The 8,928-nt window shown below is 39.1% G+C and overlaps 1 pseudogene; it reads right to left on the reverse strand.

Moving 5' to 3' along the window:
- Window positions 1-345: 345 nt before the first annotated feature.
- On the reverse strand, window positions 346-633 carry LOC118989861 (small ubiquitin-related modifier 2-like; annotated as a pseudogene).
- Between the last annotated feature and the right edge of the window lie 8,295 nt (window positions 634-8,928).

The following is an 8,928-nucleotide window of genomic DNA, read 5'->3' on the forward strand; positions in this document are numbered from 1 at the left end:
AGGTATGCAAAGATTTTTATGTTGTTCATGCCTGTTAAACAGTGAGAGCAAACTAACTTACTGGAATATAAAAATAAGAGCTGAATGAGCACATCACCTATGCAGAAAGGGAGTATGCTGATCAAAACATACCATTGATCATTTAGTTTAAAAAATGCAAATGCTTGTACATATACATCAGTTACTTTATGTACAATAAAGGAATGGGGGAAGAGGAAAGTTAAAGAATAGAGAAAACTACACTGTTGTAGTCAGGAAGTGATGGAACAAAATTGTGTTTTTTTAACTGAGAATGTGTTCTTGGTCTAGAGGAAGAGTCCTAGAGTAAAGTAGCAGGTTGTCTTTTTAATAGACATATCCTGTCTGCTGCTGAAGCACATTAATTGTATCTTTAGCCTCCATTTCCAGCTGTGTAGATGTGTCCATTTCATTGATTGACTGTCTATCAAATCAGAATCTGATCTGCCTCTTTGACCAACCCTGTTGTTCACAGTAGGCTTTCATTAGTTTACTAAGTGGTGTATGCCTCTTAGTCTTAAACTGCACCACCAAATCATCCTGCCCCACCACCTTCAAATTAATGCAATCATTGTTTTAAGTCTTGACTCTTTTCATGGGCTTTTGGTGGGCCATTGTGAGTGAGAGTCTCCTCAGCTACCATTTCACAAACAAAGTACGAGGTCTAAGTGCTAAACAAGCCTGCCAGGTCTGTTTTAAATATCTCACTTTGCAGTCAGTCTTCAGCCATTTTATACAGGTCACCCTATACATAGCTACATCCAGACAGTCCCATAGCTTCAATTTGTACCATTTAACTAATCCTTATATACTCTTAAATTGTTTAGTTTTTAATATAGAGGGGAAAATCATTATTCAGCATAGTAATAAGTAACTATTATTTGGAATGTTAGTAATCCCAATAATGGTAATAGCAGCTATCACTTATCAAGTGCTTGTGTGGTTTAGGCAACATGCTATATGCTTTTCTGTATGCTTTTTTTTTGGATCTCATGTAATCTGCAGCAAAACTCCCATCAGATCAGTTACATTCATTTTACAAATGGTGGGAATGCAGATTGAAAGATGAACATACCCAAAATCATAACAGCTAATAAGAGAGGTATCATTTGAATCCTACTTTGTCCTTTCCAAACTTATATTCCTGACCTCCAAGCTCATGATTCTTAACCCAGTCTTCACATTAGAATGATAATTAAGGTTGTATCTCTAGAAGTGGGATTCAGATATCAGTAATTTCTAAGATTTCCAAATGTTTCCATTTAGCTAGAAAATTTCTAAAGTTTTACTGAAATTTTATTATTGAAAATATTTGTGTGACAGTCTGGTTATTTTTATAGGTTGCTGTATTAGAAAAACTCAGTTTTCCACTTGAGTCTTCTTTGCTATTCACACAAAACATTTCTCATCACCAAGTGTGTGAATGTTTTTACCTCTATACCAAGCAATTCTCTGTGACACCAGCCAGGTATTCTATAATTTCACTCAATTCTGACACTATGTACCTAGATATAGTGCCAGATCCCACAGGTTAAGGCCTCAGTCCCACAAGACTATGCTTTCCCCACATATACTTCAGATGCCAGTTACAAGGCCAGGTTATCACCTGTGGTTTTTACCAACTGGCTATAGAGCAGAGGTTCCAATGATACCCTTCCTTACATTTTATTAATTTGCTAGAGTGGCTCACATAACTTAGGGAAATATTTTCTTACATTTACCGGTTTATTGAAGGATATTATAAGGATATATCCAAATGGAAGAGATGTGAAGGGCTCAGAGCTCCCATATCCTCTCTAGGTGCACCAATCTCCTCAAATTTCTACTTGTTCACCAACCTGGAAGCTCTCAAAACCCCATCCTTTTGAGTTTTATATGGAGGCTTCATAACATAAGTATGATTGATTAAATCATTGGCTATTAGTGACAGATTCAACCTCCAGCCCCTCTCCCCTCCCCAGATGTCAGAGGAAGAGATCTAATTACAGGGTTGGTTTACCTGGGAACCAGCCTCCATACTTAGGTGTTTTTCAAAAGTGACCTCATTGACACAAAATACCTTTATCACTTATGAAATTCCAAGAATTTTTAAGAGCTGTGAGCCAGGAACTATGGCAGAAAACCAAATATATATGAGAATGCATTTTGATCACCTGAATCACCAAATACATCACAGTCCACACCTGATCTTCCAATATGAATCATTTATAGCAAAACAATCATACAACTCAAAAGATACTGGCACATTAACAGAATCCCATTTGGTGACTAATAACTATCCACTCTATCATCGTATCATATGAAAATGACTCCCAGAACAAGGCTACTTGGGTTTGAAGGCTTCCATTTGATTCTGTAAGGTAAGTAGCCATGTTTGATCTTAGGCAAGTTATTTCCCCTGTCCAAGTTTCAGTCTCCTTACAATAGAGGTAGACTGGATGAGATATAAAGATCTAGTCAAGTTTTAAGATCCCAGGATCAAACCCTAGTGCACTGTTGGTGGGAATGCAGATTGGTGCAGACACTGTAAAAAACAGTATGGAATTTCCTCAGAAAACTAAACGTGGAACTGCCTTTTGACCCAGTAATTCCACTGCTGGGATTATACCCTAAGAATACTGAGACACCAATTCAAAAGAACCTATGCACCCCAATGTTTATAGCAGCACAATTTACAATAGCCAAGTGCTGGAAGTGACCTAAGTGCCCACGATTAAATGAATGTATCAAAAAACTGTGGTATATTTACATGATGGAATACTACACAGCAGAAAGAAAGAAGGAGCTTCTACCCTTTGTAACAGAATGGGTGGAACTGGAGAACATTATACTAATACTAAGTGAAATAAGCCAGGCAGTGAAAGATAAGTACCACATGATCTCACCTATAAGTGGAACCTAATCAATAAAGCAAACAAGCAAGAAAAATGTAACCAGAGACATGGAATTAGAGAACAAACTGACAGTAACCAGAAGGGGAGGTGGGAAAGGATAATGGGGGTAAAAGGCAGAAGGGTTTTCAAGAACATCTATAAAGGACACATGGACAAAACCAAGGTGGAATGGGATCATGGGTGGAAGGTGGGGATGGCTGAGGTAGGGGGGACTGGAGGGGGGAAAGTAGAGACAACTGTACTTGAACAACAACAACAAAAATGATACCAGGATCAATGGTTGAAATTGAAATAGGAAGATCCATTTACTTAAAAACCTAAAGCTAGATGATTTTACTGGTCATATAATCAGAGCTAATTTTTTTCAACACATTTTGGTTTTTCCACCTAGGCAACCCATCATACCCTTTGGTTTTGTGATGCTGGCCAGAATTTCTATTGGCACTTGTCCATATTCATACTTAAATCCTTATTTGTTGGGCATAAAGCCACTACTGTCCCCACTGTCTTTATTCCATTCATTCCTTTAATAAATATTTACTGAGTAGATACTATGGGCCTAGCACTGTTCTATGAGCTATGAATATATCATTGAAAAAAACAGACAAAAATCCTGCCCACGTGTAGTAGACTATAAGTCTACTGGAGGGACATAGATGACAAAGGACTACATAGATATTTAGTCTCTTTAATGGTGACAAGTGCAAACAAGACAAAGAAGGCAGAATATGGAATTAGAAAGATGAGGGTGCTATTTTGCATAAGGACCCTCTGAGGAGGAGGTGGTGGAACAGCAGCCTGAGTAAGGGGAAAGGACAAGGTTATCTGATGTAATAATATTGTAGGCAGCTGGACTAGAACATTGTTCTAAAACTGCACTGTAGGACTTCAGAGGATACCTCATGGGTATCTGCAATTTGGAGATAATAGTGGCTCACCTTATCCTAACCTAGCCTTCTTAGCTCCTGTTTTTAGTGCTTTCATTGTCCCATATTCACTCATACAGCATAGCAATAATTAAAGACATATTGATTAAAAGAACCAAGTCAGATAAACAGTGCATTTGTTCTCTGTTCATCCTTATAAGAGGTGTTTGACCTCGACCTTTACCTTGTGTAGAAAGTAAGGAAAGTGACGGGATAACAAATAAAAACTTTTTCAATATAAAAACTGGTACAAAACAATTGCTCAATAAAATAATTCTTGCAATTCAAAATATGAGGTAGAAGGGGAACTGTTCCTTGAGACAGGAAACCTGTGGTGAAGTTCCAGCTCTACCACTTAGAAACATGATCAAGAATAAGTCATTTAACTTTTCTGAGCACCATATTTGTCATCTCAGCTATAGAAGTGAGGAAAAGAATTCATTCTTGACCCTGAGGGTTGTTACATCTTTAAGAAATATTTATTTACTTATTTATTTATTTATTTAATTTTTTATTTTTAAAGAGGGAAAGGGAGGGAGAAAGAGAGAGAAACATCAATGTGTGGTGGCCTCTCACGCACCCCCTACTGGGGACCTGGCCTGCAACCCAGGCATGTGCCCTGAATGGGAATCAAACAAGCAATCTTTTCATTCACAAGCTGGCACTCAATCCACAGAGCCACACCAGCCAGGGCCACTATATTCTCTAGAATTAAAATTTATAGAACACGGTTTAAACATTTGAGGTTTGTTCTTTTTTTCAATTAGATGAGAGAATACGATGGTAAAGAATATGACCTGAGCTCAAGGCTCAAAATCATGTATTTATTGATACTTGGCAACACAAATAGCCACTCTAAGTTAATTTATTTTATCTTATTTATTTATTTTTAGAGAAAGGGGGAGCTACAAAGAGAGGGAGAGAAACACCAATATGTGTTTGCTTCTCATATATCCCCAACCGAGGACGTGGTCCATAACCCAGGTATGTGCCCTGACTAGGAATTGAACCAGTGACCCTTTGGTTCACAGGCCAGGGCCCAATCCACTGAGCCAGACCAGCAAGGGCTCTAAGGTAATTCTTAAAAAGTCACAAACACAGGCAATTCAGATACTCTTCAGCACTCATTCTTAACTTTCTAGTCACTCAAATATGACAAAATGTTTTCTTAAATTTTTTCTATATGGAATTATTGGAGCACAGATGTTTATAACATGAGGGATCTTAGAGTTCATCTGGCCCAATCCTATATTTGTACAAATTAATGAAATTAGGCCCAGAAAGGTAGAGTTCGTTAGCAAAACCACAGTGAGTTACTGAGGGATCCAGAAGAGAATCAGATCCCCCGACTCCCTCCAGTGCTCTGGAGGGAGCATGTTACAGGAATCTTGACTGCTCCATTCTGTTTCTAAGACTCAGCCCACTTATTTTATTGCATTTTGAAATGGGTCTTTGTCAACAAAATGTATACCTTAGGTATTTTTCATAAATAATCTATGTTTCCTTATCTGATTATAGCCACATGCACATATAAATGTGGCCTATTGCAAATCCCCCATAATAGCTCACACTGCTAGTTGAAACAATACCAAGAGTTGAACTGTATTCAAATATAAATTTATTTCTCTGGGGCCATTTAAACAAACTACAATCAAATTCCTCTTACCCTTATAAAAATTGTATTTGAATGCAAGAAAAAAAGAAAGGAACAAATGGCCTTGTAAGTCAAACACCATTAAAACCCACAGATGGGTTAAGTTGCCAGAAAAATTCTAGCTACAAAGCAGAATATCTGGCCAAATATAACAATTCTTATGGAGAATAATAGGAAGCACCATACAGAAAGACTTGTCATCTCACTTGACACTTTCTTTCAAAGCCCTGGAAGCACTTAAGTCACACAGATATGGTTTTCCCTAATGACATCATGCTGGGCAGAAATAATGAACAGAGGCTTTCTCAGAAGATCTCCGAGGAGCTTGCAGCATAACACACTCAATGGAGTCTAGTTTCAACCGCCTATGAAGTTCCAGTGATATCATCTAAAAGACTTGGCAGGAAAGGTGAAAAGGTCAGTGAAGTGTTCTACACTAAGACACTAATAGAAACTCTCACGGAAACAATTTACTTTCTTTCCTCAAATTCAGGACTAGCTCAATTGTTCAAAAGACTGACACACTCCAGATACCTAACTAAATTAATTTTAGAAATGTTTCCTGCTGCAGCAGCACTTCTTTTTGAATAATCAAAGAAATAAGTGACCCCAGTCTATATAGTACCGTCCAGCTCCACCTCACAGGTCAACAGGCCTTGTGTGCCATCTAAAAACAATGGAGGCAAAAAAAATCACATGTTATTTCAGATGCTGGTGCTGAATATTATAATAATGCTGGTCACAGTGATACTACATCATGTTTATTGAACACTTCACTCTGTGCAAGGTAACTCTTACCAGCTCATTTAATCCTTACAGCATTCTATGAGGTAAATACTATTATATCTTACTTTTACAAGTAATGAAACATTATCAGAGATATAGCAACTGCCTGAACTTATAGGACTAGTGAGTGATAAGTAGGGATTAAGTCCAAGCTAATATGACTGCAGAGACTATCTTCTTAACTATTTATTCTTGGAATTAAAGGTTAAAAGCCCATATAACCTAAAGCAAGGCCATAACTCAAGCTTAGGAGCAAGTACATAAAAAACAGATTGCCAATAAGATTTCACACTCTGTTTCCAGACAACCTATACCTCTGATGGTTCTTGCCAGTGATGTATCTCTTTTTTATCATATGCAAGCTTTATTTTTATTTTTTTATTTTTTAAATATATTTTATTAAGGACTTCCACCAAGATGGAGGCATAGGTGGAAACACTGTGCCTTCTCCCACAACCAAGTTTGATTACAACAAAAGTTTTGGAGAACTAGGACACACCTAAAGACCAGAAAACAGAATTATACAGAAGTCCGACAGCTACGAACCGTTCAACGGGGACGGTAAGAGAGGCGGAGCCAGCAGTGGAGCTGGGTTGGGCAGGACAGATCCCCCGACCCAGGCGCTAGGCGCGAGGGCAGCTGGAAGCCAGTCGGGGTGGGGGGCAGACTGACCAAGGACGCACATTCGTGCACAGTGAGACGGAGCACGCAGGCCCCAGGGGATGAACCCAGTGGTGGAGGGCTGACAGCGGTGGCACACTCCAGTACAGTGGAATGAAACGCGTGGGCCTGGTGACATTGGTGGCTGCGGTGCCCTGGGGGTCGCGGCATGGAGGGGGGGCAGAGGGAAGCCATTGTCCCTCTTTGACCCCGCCCCCACATACAGCATCACAACCCAGCGACTTAGTTGCCCCGTTCTAGTGAACACTTTAGGGCTCTGATCCTGCTACGGAACAGGCACGAAAAGCCCAAAAGATGGCGCAAGAGGAACTCAAAGTCCCAGAGCCAATAACTCTAAGTGACCAACAGATTGCCAGCCTCTCAGAAGCCCAATTTAAGACACTATTTATCAGGATGCTCACAGAATTGGTAGATTACAGCCACAAATTAGAGGAACATATGAAGGCTAAACTAATTGAAATGAAGGGAGATGTCCAGGAAACCAATAGTGATGGAAAGGAAACTGGGACTCAAATCAATGGAATGGACCAGAAGGAAGAACAAAACATCCCACCAGAAAGGAATGAAGAAATGAGAATTCAAAAAAATGAGGAGAGGCTTAGGAACCTCCAGGACATCTTTAAACGTTCCAACATCCAGATTATAGGGGTACCAGAAGGGGGAAAGAAACAACCACGAGTGGAACACTTATTTGAACAAATAATAAAGGAGAATTTCCCCAGTCTGGCAAAGGAAATAGACTTCCAGGAAATCCAGGAAGCTCAGAGAGTGCCAAAGAAGTTGGACCCAAGAAGGAACACACCAAGGCACATCATCATTACATTAGCCAAGATTAAAATGAAGGAGAGAATCCTAGAAGCAGCAAGAGATAAGGGGACAGTCACCTACAAAGGAGTACCCATCAGACTCCTGATGGGTAAGACTCCTGATGGGTCAGCGGATTTCTCAAAAGAGACCTTACAGGCAAGAAGGGGCTGGAAAGAAGTATTCCAAGTCATGAAATCCAAAGACCTACAGCCAATATTGCTTTATCCAGCAAAACTTTCATTTAGAATGGAAGGACAGATAAAGTGCTTCTCAGATAAGGTCAAGTTCAAGGAGTTCATCATTACCAAGCCCTTATTATATGAAATGCTAAAGGGACTTATCTAAGAAAAAGAAGATGAAAAATATGAACAGTGAAAGGACAGCAAACACACAGTTATTAACAACCACACCTAAAACAAAAGCAAACCAAGAGGACAGCTAGATCAGGAGTGGAACCATAGAAATGAAGAACACATGGAGGGTTAGAAACAGGGGGGTGGGAGGAGGAGAAGGGGGGAGAAGGCACAGAAAATAGCATAGATGGTAGGTAGAAAATAGATAGGGGGAGGGCAAGAATAGTGGGGGAAATATAGAGTCTAAAGAACTTGAGACACGTGGTTATAAACTAAGGGGGGGAGAATAGTGAGGGAGGGAGTGTGCGGGTGGAGGGGAATGAAGGGGGGAATAGAACAACTGTAATGGTATAATCAATAAAATATATATTAAAAAATAAAATAAATAAATATTGAACAGACAAAAAATAAATAAATATATATATTTTATTGATTATGCTATTACAATTGCCCCACTTTTTTCCTTCCCTTTATTTCCCTCTGCCCTGTAACCCCCCACCATAATTTCCCCACCTTAGTTCATGTCCATGGGTCATATATATTTCTCATACTATTCTTAACTTCCCCCTGTCTATTTTCTACCTACCATTTATGTTTCTTAATCCCTGTGCCTTTTCCCTCTTTCTCCCCCTTCCCCACTGGTAACCTTCCACATGATCTCCATTTACAGGATTCTGTTCTTGTTCTAGTTGTTTGCTTAGTTTGTTTTTGTTTTTGTATTTTCAGGTTCAGTTGTTCATAGTTGTGAGTTTGTTGTCATTTTACTGTTCATATTTTTGATCATTTTCTTTTTCTTAGGTAAGTACCAT

This window comes from Sturnira hondurensis, unplaced genomic scaffold (genome assembly GCF_014824575.4).
Source record: "Sturnira hondurensis isolate 20B ecotype Veracruz unplaced genomic scaffold, ASM1482457v3 Scaffold0006566, whole genome shotgun sequence".
Classification (NCBI taxonomy): domain Eukaryota; kingdom Metazoa; phylum Chordata; class Mammalia; order Chiroptera; family Phyllostomidae; genus Sturnira; species Sturnira hondurensis.